The 16574-nt window shown below is 39.2% G+C and overlaps 2 long non-coding RNA genes across 2 annotated transcripts in view; one reads left to right on the top strand and one right to left on the bottom strand.

Annotated features, from left to right (window-relative positions):
• Positions 1–3429, bottom strand: part of LOC121659134 — a 42052-nt gene extending 38623 nt beyond the window's left edge. The window contains exon 1 of the long non-coding RNA XR_006014171.1: positions 3293–3429. This is a non-coding gene — a long non-coding RNA (uncharacterized LOC121659134). The remainder of the gene's footprint in view (positions 1–3292) is intronic.
• Positions 1575–14077, top strand: LOC121659133. Its single transcript, XR_006014170.1, has 3 exons — positions 1575–1689; positions 7914–7915; positions 14067–14077. It is a non-coding gene; the product is annotated as an uncharacterized LOC121659133 (long non-coding RNA).
• Positions 14078–16574: the final 2497 nt, after the last annotated feature.

Raw genomic sequence — 16574 nt, forward strand, 5'->3', positions numbered from 1 at the left:
TAAAGCAATGCTGCCCATTGTACCAATTCCATCAGCTGGTTTTCTCACTCTCTTCCTTTTTTTTCTCTTCCTACCACCATGTGAAAATGTTAAGTGAGTTTAAGAAAAGACACAATTAAAACCAAAATCTGGGGCATTAATCTGCATTCCTTGTTTCCAGCACTGAAGACAAAGAGAAGTGCAAAGGAAGTGAAGGTTGTTTACTAGCTTTGACTGACAGAGCAGTTTTGTGGGTGAAGTCATCATGCTGAGTGTAATTTTTGGGACAGATGGTGGAATTGGGACAGACAACAAAGGACAGATGGCCAGTGAGAAGTACCAGAATAAAAACATGTGGTTTGGAGCTAGACAGCTTACTCCTTTCATATTAAACAGTTCAAGTGTTAATGTATTTAATTCAAAATTTAGATTTTCTATGAATGTCTTATAAAAGCTGAAGTTAATACCATTCAGACTTCTGAGCTCAGCATTTTGTCTTCAGAGGTAAGTATTCTAACTTACTAGGGGAAAATTAAAATGATTTTGACTTTTTCTTTTTCTTTTTTTTTCTTTTTTTTTTTTTTTTGCATTAAAATACTAGTTGAAAGTGGTCAAAAACAAGGTTGAAGGATAGGTATTGTTTTTTTCAGGGACATAAAGAAAATTCTAAAATAATTTTAAAATACTCTTCACTGGTTTCCACTCTTCCCACTTGTTCTGCTAGGGAAGTCATCTTCATTTGCTTCTGAGACTGAGACAATCAGCATTAAGGGACATATCTCAAATCCAGCCTTATCCATTTCAGATCAGCTAGAGCACCATATAAAGAATACAATCAGAGTACAATAGAGTGGAATCACTGTGTCATTCAGGTACAAATTTGGAAGGTACTTTGTGCATCTCAATGAGCTTGGTATTAAAGCAGTATGGGATGGGATAAGATGTGCGTGGGCCAGAATAAAAGCTCTTTTTCAAAGAGGATGTTAAACAATCCTTTTACTCTTGCAAATACAAATTCAGTGAAATCACACTGATTTTCATGAGTTGAATTTATACAGGCCTTTATACATCAGTGATTCCTCAGTAGTTCTGGTCACAGAAATTTTAGGGAAGTAACCATTGATTTTTTTATTTTTATTTTTACTTTTTACCTGAGAGATCTTTGAGGATCTCTAGTGGAGTATGCTGCAAAGAGCAATATGTCTTTAAAAGGTCTAGTCTTCTGTATTCTTATAAAACAAACTTCATAAAATGCAGCTTTGACTTTATTTGCACTGCTACTAGCATACTTTATCTGTTCCAGTTGACTTATTGGTTCCTAATGTAAATTACGTGATCAGAGTCAGCAATGGTATGTTTAAATGGCACAACCAACTTCTGATTACTCATTTTAATGAAATAAGCAGGGGTTTCATTCAAAACAGAATGAGTTGAAGAGAACTGGACAGAAAAATTACCAAAAACTAGCATAGCTAAATTTAATGACTCTCAGGCCAAAGTGAAGAAACCTAATTAACACTACCAAAGTTATTATTTCAACCAGCAGCTGCTTCCTTACAAACTTCCCCTGAGCTTAACTGAGTTGGTTAGAGCATGGTTTTAACAAAACCAAGGTCATGGGTTCAATCTCTGTATGGGCCATTCATGTAAGAGCTGGGCTTGATGATCCTTGTGGGTCTCTTCCAACAGAGAGTATTCTGTGAAAGCTGTGTTCTACACACAGAGGAAAAAAATTACAGTTGTGCTGCTGGAACCAGTTTGTGCTCTGGGTGCTAGGATACTGGCAGATTTTTTGTTTTGGTTTCAATTCAGTTTCCATAAATACTGATCCACTTCTGCAAACGGCCTTAAATCCTTTTTTCCATACATGGTCCGTTTTATAAAAGACTGATACACTGCCTCTCTCGTTCAATAACAGTATGTCTTGTGTAATATGATGTCTACTTGGTTTATAAGGACACCAGTGAAATGTGAAAAGGTTTGGAGATCAAAACTTCCATGTTATATAAGCCCAAAACTATGTAAGAAATTCAGCCTTTGGAAACTGAGAATCCCTGTTCAAGACCTAGAACCAGCACAGCAGATTCTCTCCTCCAGTGTTACAGCAAGCAGTCAAGTTCAAGACAGACTAAAGTTTCTGATGCATAAATATATTCCCTTTGGCTGAGAATTGATAAAGATGTGGCCTCTACCTAAGTCCTCCCTTTTTCCTCATCTTCCTCCAGCTGGCATCATTCTGAGGAGTGCTCAGACAGCGGCTGCTGCCAGATTGCAATCTCTGTGCCCCCTAAACTTTCCTAAAGTCTCCAGAGATGTCACGGACACATTTTCTACATAGGAATTATAAATTTTACTGAAGATTCTCCCAATATTGCATTGAACTCCAAGTGTCTGAAATCTGCTTGATGTGCACCCAGCATAACTAAAACAGGTACATCTGAACCGTGGCAGGAGGCAAACTGGGTACCACAGAGGTGGTTTCTGTAAATCCACTGTCCTACACGATTCCATGGTAGGCAGGTAACACGAGGCAGTTAATATTGTTTATACAACTTGCCTAGAAGCACCCGTCTGTTTTGCAATTTGTTACTGAAACTGTTATCAACAGTCATATAAATTTCTCATCAATAAACATAGGCATGAGTGGTCCATTTATTCTAACTGCAGGAAAACTGTGATTATGCCAGCTAACCTGTGCACAGGGTATGTTTGACTGAGGAGCCTGAATAGATGCCTATTACTCCCAAATTTAATTATGAGGTAGAGAAATATTATAATTATTTTGCATAATGCAGAACTGAGAAAATAAATTGCATCTTCAAGGCTACTCACAATGGAAATAGACTAGAGCAGCATTACTTAAAATTTCTGTGGACTTAGCTGTTATACCATGATGTCTAGATTGAGTTTGTTATTATTTCTCTTAGAAAGGTCTCCTGTAAATCAACAAGTTTTAAACATAAGAAGAAATCTTTGCTGTCTTCAGACAATTAAGTTGATTCAGCTGTTGAAAATTTAGCTAAATAAGTAACTTGGTACTTGTCTTGCCCTTAGAGGGCATACATGATGGTTTATTTTCTTTGCTAAACCACCTTTTTGAATGTGTTAACCCTGCCAACACTTCTGTCTTTTCTGCTACATCAACATGTGTCGGTCTGAATCTAAAGCTTTCTCATGAGTTAGCCACTCACACAATATTTGTTAAATTGATTTTATCTGCATTCAACATCCATGTTAAACACATTCCACAGCTGAGGGCATCTCAATTACAGCACAGCAACAATCTCTTAATATTATCTAAGTAACTCTTTACCTTCAGGATGTATTGATTCATATCTGATTTTTATATTCAGATGCGAAGACAGGAATCATCTCTTTCAGATCATCCCCAGATCCTCACTCAGATTTGTTACAGATCACAGGAATCACCAATGCAAAGTGAAACCAAAGGAGCTGTTGGCCTTTGGCAACTGTTCTACAGTGTCTCACGTGAGGCTCTGGCATGACCCACTTTATGTGAACTGCTGAGGCTGGTTGGCAGATTATTCTTTCCTGTCAGGAGGAGCAGCCAACTATTTCCAATTCCCTCAGCTCCTCTCTGAAATGCATTGGCCTTTAGACTTCCAACCTTTCAAGAATGCAACACTGAAGCATCTGTCGTAAGATATGAATGTCCATGTAGCGAGGATTTTTGGCAGTATGGGCTAACAGCTGGGAAAGATATCTGCCTGCCTCCATACTGACACTGTAGCTTCTGTCTCTGCCATCTACTACTATTTTTCTTCCTTATTTCTAGAGGACTAAATGTGATAAAACTCATTTGTTTCCAGGGGCTTTTCCCTGCATGTTTCCCACTTGCTTCTTGAGTTCGGGAAGGAGCATCTTTCATGTTAACCTCTTTCTGCATTTCACTACCAGAGACACATTTCTTTCAAATAGGGACCAGAACTTGACCAAAACCATCCAGGCTCAAGGTTTCCATCCAGAAACAGACCCAACATATGCAAAATAAGGCAAAACTGACAGTGAGGTTGTGACACTATCTTTTGAGGTTTTGTGGTTCTATCTTCCCTAGCTCATACAAACTCTTCAAAGTTTTCTTGCCTTAACACTCTGTCTTGGGGTGATTTTATGATAATACTGTATACCCCTATCATCTGCTTCTTGCCCAGAAATAGGTTCCACAGCTTTAAGCTGGGTCCGAGGAAAGGGGGGAAGCTGAGCGAATTCTTCAGCATGGTTTGTGTTCAAGGACTCCCAGACTCCCCCCTGTTCTCACCGCTGCAAAGCCGAGGGAGCACCTGCCTGCTTTTAGCAGCCTGTTAGATGAGGCAAGGAATTTTCCCATATCGCCATACTGAAATCCTCCAGAACTTCTTCTTCTTCTGGAAATGTTCAGCCTAGTTGGGATCTGAGAACCAGATCATTGGATCCTGTGGAGCGACAGGGTGGCTGCAGGGACGCCGCATCCCAGCCTTGGGCCTCAGGAGGGGCTGAGCCAGCTACAGACAGAACTCTAAAACCACCAGCTTTCTCTGCAGAGAGGAGGTTTATTATCTAACATTACTCATTTGTCTCCTGTGCCTTGCCAGCACTCTGCTTGTTAAATAGTTTTTTTCGCTTTCGTCCAAGAAATTCCTTCCATATTGGTGGGGAGGGAGTGCTGAAACCTGTCTCCTGGGGAGGAGACGTTCCTTCCAGGGTGTTTTCCCCTAAACTTGTCTCAAACCAAGACGCTCTCCCACAACACTGGCTTGTTTGCTGAACTTCACTTGTTCACACTTTTCTTTATGAAGCTTCATTTTCAACCTCTTTTCACTTAGGTCATCCTGCCCCCTTGTTAATCACTGTGATGATCAAGGCCACCAACTAAAGTAGAAAATTTGGGCACCCTGTGCCTTCCCAAACAATAAATCTTTAGACTCACTCATGAGCCAGCCCCCAGGCAAGCCACGCACCATTACTAAATGAGGCAAACCCAACTCTAAGAAATTAAATTTCCATTCTTTGTTTCTTTGTTCTTTGGGTCCCTACAAACTTCTTCACTCACAATCTTACTCCCATGGAGGAACATGTCATCTTCACTTTGATCCGTTTCCCTGAATAAAGGGTTAAGTGGTATATGTTCATACATTTAAAGTCTTCCTTAAATATTAGATAAAAGAGAGATGTGTGTACTTACTCAGCCTCACTCATTTACTCTTTATTACGTTACTCTCATGGGTAAGAACACACAAAATAAAGAAAGAGTGAGGAAGAGGTTTTGGTCTCTTGAGAGGAGCTGTTGATAAAAGCTGCAAAATGAGGACTGAAAAAAAATGCTACCATATGTGCTGATAGAGCACAAGAAAGATTTATTGGGAATTAGTTACACAAACTGAATAAGAGGGCTTTTGTCTGGACTGACAACTAATTGACATGAATTAGATTACGAGATAGCTGCCTCAAAACCTCTATGGCCAGAACTCCTAACAGAAATACCATTAGAGGAAAGTGGCACAGACAATCAGCAGGAAAAAAAAAAAAGATATAGTGTGTTACTTTGTGTCCAACAGCTTTTAAAAAGCCAACATGGCTCTCCCTGAGTGGAATCCAGTCCAAAAATGCAGTGAACAAGTTTGTCACGGGAAAACATGAGAATTATTTACATCTGTGGTACAGCCATGGCTGGCCAAATTCCTCTCTACACAGACTGAGCTGCATTTACAGAGAGTAGCATAGTTTTTAATCGTCCTAAAAACAGGGTCAGATGAGGTCGCAGTGACAAACACATGTGAGTGTGGGGTGTCACTGCTCTCCACCACTGCGGTGCACAGACTGAAGAGCACACAGTGGCCCTGTGGAGGGGCAGAATCTGCCTTTGCTTCCATGTAATTCCAAAGGGGAGAAATTCTCATGTCTGGAAACAAATGCATAATTTAGCATCCATACCTTCATATTGTAACAGAAGAAATTAACCTAGATGGAAGCTATGCTTGTGAGGACACTCAATATTTTAACCTATATCAAAAATCTATGCTTTGCTTAGAAGGAGCAGAACAGGCTTGGTGGTAGAGTTCTTTGTTTTGGTATTTTTTACATATTTTATAAAACCTGGCATGAATTTCAAATGCCTTCAAATCCTTTAATAGTATTTTTTGATCTCAGTGTTCAACAGTGCTCTGCTTTCTACTATTTGATGAGAACTGATTTTATGAGCTCAAAAAGGAGCGTAAAAGTTGAGTTTCAATAGGTTGATTACAATATTCAGAGTACCATGGTTCAGAAGCAGCAAGGTGTTCAAACACGAATGCAAAAGGCTTAGTTTTGCCTTATAGATTTGGATATAGTCTAAGTGAAGTGTGTCTCTAAGATAAGCCATAGTCTCCCTTCCTCCTTCTCTCCCTCTTTTCTTCAGCATTTTCAGATAGCTTTCAGAAATATTGTAACTTCTCCTGTTTAAGAAATACACAACCAAAGCACCTTGAAACCAAAGATGATCTTTTTCTTAAAATATCATCTGAAAAACTCTGAAGCCTATAAACCACACAGCACAAAAACTGCCTTTCTCTTCATCTGTGCTGCTGCTGTACTTCACGTGTGTTCCCTCAAGTGAGATGGGAATAAAGTTGCAGCTGGACTCTACAGTGGTAAATTGGTTGTATTTACCACTTATTTCAATAGGACCAGAATATTTTTTTGGACTGAAGACTCTGAGTCTTCTCTCCAGAAAACTTAATTACCCAAACTGAGGAAAATGTGGGGGTGAAAAAAAAAAGGAAATTTTTCACCAGAAAATGTTTTAATGTAAATGAAGCAAGCTAAATCTATTTTTACTGAAACCTAAATTACTACTAAACTGACAAGGATTAAAGGTTTTCAGCATACTCTGTCCTTGACACCATTTTTAAGTTGATTCCTTGATGTGAACATGTTGTATCAGGACAATTGTGTTGATACTGGCTCTTATGAGGTTTTTTTGCTTAGTTTTGTTTTTGTAAACCAGAAACCAATTGCACATAGATAGGACAAAGGGACACAGCAAATGAAATACATTTTCTGTTACGCTTTTACAACAAAGTTGGTTTTGGCATGCTAATTTCAGTTAAAGTATGAATAAATATACGTCATCTATTTTTGGACTTGAGTTGTGCTAAGAGCCAGTTTTAAATCAGGGCTCAGCCTCAACTATACAGATGGGATCTTATATCTCTCCTCTCTTGTGATATAGGTTCCCCCATAACAGTCCATCTAGGGGCAGGGAACTCAGAGCAGAATAGCTGTTTCATGCAACCTCTTACTCTTTCATCCTCAAAAACTGTTGAACCATTTCAGCAGTGCAACCAGAAGAGCATCAACTGGTTGGGAAGAAAGCAAATGGGAAAAATAAGAATCTTTTTCAATCTATTTCCCATCATGATTTATCAACTTATACCCATGTGTCGTCGTTCAGATTCACTTTCACTGGTGTGTCAACCCAGTGATAGTTTCCAGGGGTGAGATGCGCTGCAGCCCTGCATATCCCCATCACTGCAGGCAGGATTCTCCTCCCTGGCTGTTTTTTGTTTCCCTCCCAGGTGGGCAATAGTAAGGGAGGTTGTGGTTGGCAGACGAAAAGAGCACTGATACTGGCAAACTGTAGGACTTCATGCCTCAATATTGCTTTCTTCTTCACTAGAACGGTACAGCAGTTAAATGATCATGACATCAATAAAATGCTACCAGTAAAAAACTGTACTAGGGAGGAAGAGGGAGAGAGCCTTCCCATAAACATCAAGGGAAGGCACAACAGAACAGCGACCAAGGAAGGAGTCAAGTGTCTCACATAATTAGAGAAAATTATTGGGAAATGTCCAGTATGAGGACCTCAAAGCTGTAAGGAACTGCGGTGGACATACAGCATTTCTCTGGAATGTTCAGAGAACCACCCCCAGAGAATATATGAAATTATGCAGAAGTTGTTTTTCCTTTTATAGGTAACATCAGATATTTAATCCAGCCTAGTGCAGCCATTTACATGCTTCTAGCCATATGACCTACATACCAACTCTGCACAGGACTGAGGGCCTCTGGACTGGGAAAGGGAGGACTAGGATAGTCCAGAAGCAGGGAATGAAAGTGGCTCTGCAAAAAGTCTCACTTCTCTAGTGCAGGATAGCACTGGGCTGAGGGAATGGCTTCCTTGGAGGAGTCCAAGCAATGCCAGCCTAGCAACCTAGTTGTTCCTTTGAAGATACCATCCCACAGCTGAGGTTTCAGAGTATTCATAAGACCAGCATCAACAGAGTCCCACTGCCAGAGATGTGGTACAGCCCCAGCATGGATCTTGCACCAAGATCCAGCCCCAAAAGTCCAAGATTTGCAGGTTGGACGTGTATGTGAAGTGTCTGTAATCAGAGAAAAGAGATCTGTGGTTAAGCTGGTAATCAGGGACTCACAAAATCCAAATTCTCCCACAGTCTTCTTGTTTGAACTTGAGCAATTCACTTTATCAGTCTGTCTTCTGGTTCCCCCATAAACACCGAGAGATGATTTTTATTTTTTTTTTTTTTTACCTGGTTACCTGGTGTTTCAGAGGCCAAGGTCTTAGGGATGCTCTTCAGAAGTTTTCCCACTGCAGGTAAGTGGTGTGCTCATATACAGGAGAGTGATTGAGGCTTTCAGGCACTACTGTATCATAAGTATGTAATAGTTGCTGAAACCTAAAAGATCACGCTGAAAGCAGAAATAAGATGACATAAGTTAAAGGTCAAGAAGCTTTTCCAGAAAAGTAAATATTCCAGAAGACATATAAATTGCTTTTTGTTAAACTAAATATTATCTCTTTCTAGTTTTGAGAGGATTAAATGTGGGTTCTAAAAATTCCAAATATTTACAGACAGACTGCCTGAGAGCAGCAAAATGCATGCATACAGAAGTCCTTCAAACATTATCCTTCATTAATATCGCTACTAAATTATCATCTGGAAACATGCAAATAAAATCAGGGCTTGGTAATACTGTGTACAAGACTTTGTAACAAGGACATTCTTGTATGTCAAAAAGGAAGCACTTCTGTCTTTGTGCTGTTTATCAAGGCCATTCAGAACTTGTGATAACTCCAGCAGAATGTAGCTCTTTTTATCCTGATTCAAAGAGGTTTTTATTGCAGACTCAGCAGTGTAGGGCAGGACTTACAGCTGAGCACTCTCCTTTTATTCACCAGAGAACAATGGGAGACACACAAAATCATGCTCAAGTATTCTAGACAGTTATACTTAAAAATAGGAAAGAAATTCCCTGCACATGCTGTGGCTTCCATTGTTTATAAATATTTCCAGTGGTCTGCAAGTGTACCTGTGACGTGCAGAAAGGATCTTACACAACATTTTAACACCTTTACATATGAAAGAGGCATGTATTTCCTCTCTTGCTGGTTTTTCTTATTTAGTTTTTTATCTATTTTGCCTTTGCCACTATGAAGCTCTCAGATAATTTCCCCTGAAAACTACTCTTCTCTGAAGGCTAGTGTCAGTCTAAATATGAGTAGTCAAATGTTTTATTCTTGAGCTTTTCAGTGTCACAGTAGCTCATGGGAATATCTAGATATTGCAGCAGAGCTGGATATGGTGTTTCAAGCACTTGGAATTATATTTGCCTCAAATTGCACTTCTCTGTATGAAATCATTTTAAATCATCCATAAACACCCAAGTGTTTAAATCAGATTATTCACTTCCTATGCCTTTCTTAGTGCTGACAAAGAATTTCACATGTTCCACACACAAAGCTTGCAGCATTCCCTCACCTACTTTATGGAAACTGTATCACTGTTCAAAGACCTAGACCAAACCCCATTGGGTTTGCAAATTCAGCCACAGCTCATTTAGTTGAGAATCCTTTTGCTCAGAGGCGAAAAAACCCGGAGACTCCTTACTGCAAGGTCAACAGACCTGGCTTTGATTTGTGTCCTCTCCAGCTGTACACAAATGAAGGAAGAGAGAGCTACTGAAGAAAGAGTGCTGGAAATAGGTGAAACTCCATCAATTCACATCCATCTCACTTCTGTTCTGACAGGATTTAACTGTCCATACTATGGAATTACCTCAATAATTAGCCCAACCTTGTCCAAGAATACATAAGAATCAAGGGCCTAGAGTTGGAAAATTGACTTTTTTTCCCCCTAGACATGGTTAGTCTATGTAAATCTGCATCATTTTCTCTAAATCCTCACATATAATGTAGAGGAAATAATCTGTGCTACCATATCTGTGACCTCTTTTTTTGTCCTCTTAATGCATCTTAATAAAAAGCAGGCACACCAGAGGAGAAATAGGATCTATTGGGCTCTCCAAAGACTGAAAAGCCTTCATTTAAGGATTTATCTTTTCAAGAAAACAGTACCTATTGTTCCTTCTGAGCTGTCCTGGTCAAGAACAGGAGGTGGCAGGAAATCATTAGGCAAAGGATACATATGGGTCATAGGCGATATTTTTGTACTATTCTCTTAAAATACTTTGAACTATTTTGAAAAAATTTTGGGGAGCTGAAGTACAATTGTTTGGAAGATTCTCTAGGCTGACAGATAGCAGCCTGCTCCCTCCCCCTTCCTATTTAGGCACTGACAACCATATCCTCAGATCATTACTCAGTCTAGGCTGTTTTCTATGTCAGCATCAAAAGCTGCCTCTTTGCTCACTTTTCCTCTGTAGCACTTCCTATTATCACATCACTAATACAAGATCACTGACAGCCAAACCTCCCAAACACTGCTATGAATACCACTCTTTTATCTGTTTTATCCTGCTATGGAAAATAATGCATTGTGGCCATTTTAATAAGCAGCTTTGTGGTCAGACCGTGTCTTTCAAAAGAATCATCAAATTATTCATTGGCAATACATTTTATAATACAATTTCCATGTTCTGGAATAGCATATAGGCCTATGTAATTTTGTCAAGATGCTGACTGAGTAATTATACCAAGCAAATAATAACTATACCAAGCATATGCAACCTATAGGATATGAGGCAAAATTCACTTCTTTGTTTACTACTGTTCTTTCTAACTAACTGTCTCTATTGTGTGACCGTTTTTTCATCCCACTCAGATAATGGAGACTTTTAAACTACAGAAAAGATGGGTACAAAAGCTTGCAAGGTACTGTGAATTCTCTAGATGCAGAACTCTTCTTGTTAGGCCACTAAGTCTCTTTGTAGATATCTGCATGAATAAATCTCTGCTTGTATGACTGTTTTAGAGAGGAGCAGGAGGAGGCATGGTGGTACAATCACTGCAATAGGCCTGAATGATTCAGAAAAACCCTCAGTTTCACCTACCCGGCTGTCCTTTAAAGCTCTATGTTTTACAAGTACAGGAGGATTCCATGTTTTAGTCAAGATTCCAAAATACCCTTTCAAATGCACACACCATAGTGCCTTTGGAGATAAAGAGTTAGATCTCTGCTATTTGGTAGAGGTTGGGGGCATCAAACAAGGGTAGATTGAGAATTGTGCCATAAACTTCAGTGACAATCATAACAAAAGACTTGGAGAGGAACCTGCCTGGGTTTCATAACATATTTTGTGGGATCAAGACCTGCAGTGGTGAAGAATGCCAACAGCTTTAAACTTCTGAACATCATTAATTCCAACCTGGAAATGACTAGAATGGACAAACAAGGAATCCCAAGGGAGTACTTCCGTAGTAATTTGAAGACTAGAACAAGACAGATTACCTTTGTGTGAGCAATACTCTTGACTGGTCCCTGAAATTCTCTTTCCTCAGGAATGCATCCTGCATTGCAGCACAAGTGCAGTCTGTGGCTGGGATCCTCTGTACTTTGCTGTTCTGCTAATACGGTTATTTGCAGAAAAGGTGGCGTTCTCTGAATACGTGAGTGAACATAAAAATATATAAGAGCTGTCACAAAATAACAAAGTGTTTAAAATGGATGACAGTTCCAATGGCCAGACTGTGCAATTATTTGAGCAGTCTCCCCACCTTTAGCATATGTATCACATTTGCTGCTGCGCCCAACTTGGAAGTGTACCTTCACTCCATAGCCTGATTCCCCAAGTGTGGAAGAAATCAAATCTGTCCCACATCTTCCTTTCTGCCAGTCAGTCAGCTGCAAGAAGACTCCAGGAGAAGGACCGGTGTGCTGCAATACCCCTCAAAGGGCATATTTTTGTCACCTTGGTGGATACATCGGTGCACAGGGTAATGTACCAATTGCCCCTGAGCAACATGAGAGCAGGAGAGTGAGGGATAAACACCAGCAGATCCCATGACTCATTTCCCTGAAGCAGGGAGGAAAACAGTAAGGAACCCTTTAGAGATAGCCTAGCCTGTATTTCAGAACTATCAAATCTCTTTCAGAAATCAAGATGTATATCTTCCCCACAAGCCTGCAGAAGTGCCTACTCTCACAGATGAGAAACTCCCTGCCTTACTGTGCCTGCATGGCTTGTGAAAGGAGCACAGTCTGTGCAGGACTTAGCCATTGCCACATCACAGGGTGAATAGACTCTCAGACATGCATATTTATATGCTTCCAATCCTTCAAAACCATTTACATTTCCAAGCCTCTATAAAAGTAATAATTTTACACTGGCTTTGCATGAATGACAATAACAAACAAATAGTCATTTCCATCACTATGTATTTTAAAATACAACCTACAGTACATGAGCAATGTGCCTGGTTGCACTTTCAGAGATTACTACCAGCGTATCTTTTACATTCTTCAAGCAAGATGTGAAAATCATGTGGAAGCTTTAAAAGCTCACATTGAATTACTTGATTTATGTTCTTCCACATACATTAATTTTTAGTACCATGCAAATATTTCTTTTGGCACAGTATGCTCTGCTCTGGAGAATTTAACTGGATTCACAAATTGTTACAATATCCCTCTGTTAATTTAGTTCTTTCACAGTATATATTAATGGATGACTATCTAGTAAGAAAAGATAAAATAACCGTGGCTTGGAAATTAGATAAAGGTCTGTAACCATTGCAGCATTGAAATACTGAAAAAAACTTCTGATAGGTTTTTAGTCTTACTACTCCTAGTTAATTCAGAGACTTTCATCAGGTTTTATGGAGGGGAGTATGCATGTGTAGTGACGTTGGCTTCAAAGCATGGGTCTGGACCCAATGATCCAAATAGGTCCCTTCTGTATCTATGTTCCAATAAAAGCACTGCAAAATTAACAATAGCAACAAAAAATGCAAGCTTGCAGGTATCTCTGCCTTTTTTTACTGCGTATAAAATCTCCTCTTTACAAATAACTAAACATTCCGAGACAAATATTGTTAAGTTTTACAATTCTTGGTTTCAGTAAAAATAGAATTTAAGGCATTTTATGAAAGACCAGCCTTTTTCCCCAAGCAAGGAATAAATAGACAATATTTGTTAAACCTTTTTATTCAATCTAACAAAGTTTTGCCCTTCTGGTTTAGTTTAATTTTTGTTCTTGCTACCAAACAGGATGAGCTCCAAGCAGTCAAGCATGTATAAAGGTTGAAACACCCTTGAAAGACTACCCTGTTCTTGCTTATAATTTCCTCCCACAACACACAAGCCCTGCCTCTTAGCTTCTTTAGTATTGGTTTTAGGTGTCCAGGATCTCTGCATATTCCTTTTAAGTTTCTGAAGGGGAAACTGAAAGTGTCAGAGAGGAACCAGGCTGAAGAGAACCTTGCAAACAGACAGGTTTTTTTTCAAATATTTGTTTTTCTCATCTTGACGCCTCCAGTTATGTTTGATTTAAGGCACTGAAAGAGCAATCATTCCAGAGGGTAGGAACTTTTTCACTAAGCAAACAAGCACAAGGATTAGAACCCTAAAAGTGTTCATGTTGCATCATATTTGGTGTTAGCTAAAACTTTCCTGCTAACCAGCTCAAATGAGTTTCCAAGTCAGCTGAGCAATCTCACAGATATTTTTGTGACATTTCACTAGAAGCTCTGATAAATAAATTGATCTCATTAGAAAGTGGGTGCTGATTTCTAGTGATAACTTTTGCTAGGCTGAGAGACATCTGCAAATATTATCTATTGACTTATTTTTGTACAAAACCTTCTCTGCATACACACATACTTTGTTCAAATAAAAGCTATTGAGACATATGTATTCAGACCTTGGTTGCAGAATTGTGCAAGCGGTTTTTTAAAGGCTAAAAAAGGTCTTTGCATATAGTGGGCACATGAAAATGTCCCAAGGGACTGCATGATGTGTTTTAGCAACACCACTCCAAGAAAAGGCAACAGTAGCCTACAGCCAAAGCCCTTTGAATAACTTATCTGGAAGATCATTGAGAAAAATGAGTGGGAAGCATGTGAAAAAATCCTACAAAAGCTCCCTGTTAGGGGAATGAAAGCATAGTTGTTCTAGGAGCAAAAATGACACTGGCGCCCTCCAGTAACATGGAAGACATTGAAATCCATGGTCCACAATGTCAAAAATATTTAATGTATTCTGGTTTTATTTTGTAAGGAAGAGACATATTTCAGAGGTATGGTACACCAAGCTCTTACATAGAAAGAGGCAAGAGTCCTTCACTTTTCAGTGATATTAAAAGCTAGTGGGATGAGCTTATTAAAGCTCAGGCTCCCCAAAACTGTTGCACCTTCACATTTTTACTTGCCATCTTCATCCCACAGTCTTTCCCAACTAATTTCAGCTCTCCAGTGTTTCAGTGTTACTGTGAAGGAAGTAGCAAATCTCTAATCCAACCCAGTATAACCCTTTTTCAAAATTCTCTGGTACTCTCAGCTAAAGATGTGTAAAACCTGTTGTAAAAATTCAAAGCCTTAAGCACTGACCCAGTACATTCCCATCAACTCAAAAATCTGGACCACTTTTAGAGAAAACACACCAACTCCTGGAGAACTTTGCCCATCCAGGAGAGTGTCAGACTGAATAGGAACCAGGCAAGCCAGTAAAGGGGATATCCAACAGAGATCTGAAAGACTGAAACGATAGCAGTACCCTATTCTGTGGTGCAGAGAAGGCAGAGGGCAGGACAGCCCAAATTGCTCGGACTCATGTCCAAAGCTGGAACAGTTCTCTGAACCTGAGAGACTTAGTGGCAAACAGCTTGACAACTCACCTTTTATTACCACACCTGATAATGTGCCTTAAGAACATGGCCAACATCTCCACTCCTGAGTCACCATCATCCCAGTAAGACACTGGTCTCTTGATGAATGTTTCAGAAAGAGCCATTACTTCTGCATTACACTATTGTACTTTTTTCTTGATATTTCATCATTTTTGGACTTACATCATATCACTAATGTTAGGTTATGTAATAAAAAGCTTGTTTGCATCCCCAGAATGGAGTAGAGATAGATGAAGGGGGAGGGATCAGGAAGCATGACTAATATCCTGTCAGAGCCATTGCAGGATCTACCTGGTCAGCAGTCTCTCGCAACTTCTTATTAATATTGGTTCTGACTCTTTTTCTGGATAAGAGGTATTGATTATGTGTGTGAGTGATGAGTGCAGCAACCACAGTAAGAGGAGGCTGGAGGAGCTGTATACACACACACACACACACATGTATACAAATATGTGTATATATATACATATATATATATGCATTTTCACTAGTGGAGCTTAATCCTGGTCTGCCAAAGAGTGGAACAGCACAAGAACATTCGTGCTGTCTGTGCTTGTATGAGTGCTTGAAGTGTCTTTTAAGATAGGAATCAAATAGTTTGTGTTTTATTGGGGGGTTTTTTGTTGGTTTTTTTTGTTGTTGCTTTATTTTTAAGAGAGGAATACTTTAATATTGCACATTTTCTAGGCAAAGTATTCCTGTTCTCATCCCACTGAAAAATTTGGCTGTATGCTTAATACTCCTAAGAAATTCAGTTGAATTTTTTGAAGACTGACATCTTGTCCTCTTTTTGACACTAAGAAAACAAACAAAAAAGGGTTCGAAATATTACAAGCTGTAAAATAAAGATATTTTTAAGATGCCTGAAAGCAGAGAAGAGTCTTGTCCAGAAAAACATAGGCTCCAACAATGGAAAACTTTTGCAATATAATTAAATGTTCTTTAAATTGTAATCTTTTTGTTTAGGGCAAGCTGAAATGATGCTTTTCCTCAAGGTTTAGGTTTTTTTATGTAACCGGAAATGATGGTTAGAATTTTCATAGCAAGAGTTGAAGGGCTGTGAAGATGTGAAAAGCAACAAAATATGGTTTCAATATGTCAAGACATACCCCAAGGAAACTAGATAAGAGTGCACTGCAAATCAAGCACAGATTGTTGGGTGATGAACAGCACAGACCTGTGCTTTACTATATAATGTTCTCGGTCATCTCAGTAACATTTGACTTATAAAAAGCAGCAGTGATTTGGTTAGAGCAGATATGCAGAAAAAACATAGTTGGTGGTCCTAGCTTTTGCAGACTGTTGCTTTAACACAGTCAAAAAGAACAAATTCTGGTGATTTATTGTTGGAATACATTTCACTCTCTGGGCTGGATGCCATGAAGTTAGGGTCAGGGCTCCATGGGCTGCACTAAACATATCTCCTTCAAACCAATAGGCACATCTTACTGCTCTTTACACACTATCCATTAGAGTCTTCCTGGTCCTACTCTACCCATTATTTACTG

This window comes from Corvus kubaryi, unplaced genomic scaffold, assembly GCF_017639235.1.
Source record: "Corvus kubaryi isolate FWS band 111438036 unplaced genomic scaffold, C.kubaryi_AGA036_p1.0 split3-73, whole genome shotgun sequence".
NCBI classification, from domain to species: domain Eukaryota; kingdom Metazoa; phylum Chordata; class Aves; order Passeriformes; family Corvidae; genus Corvus; species Corvus kubaryi.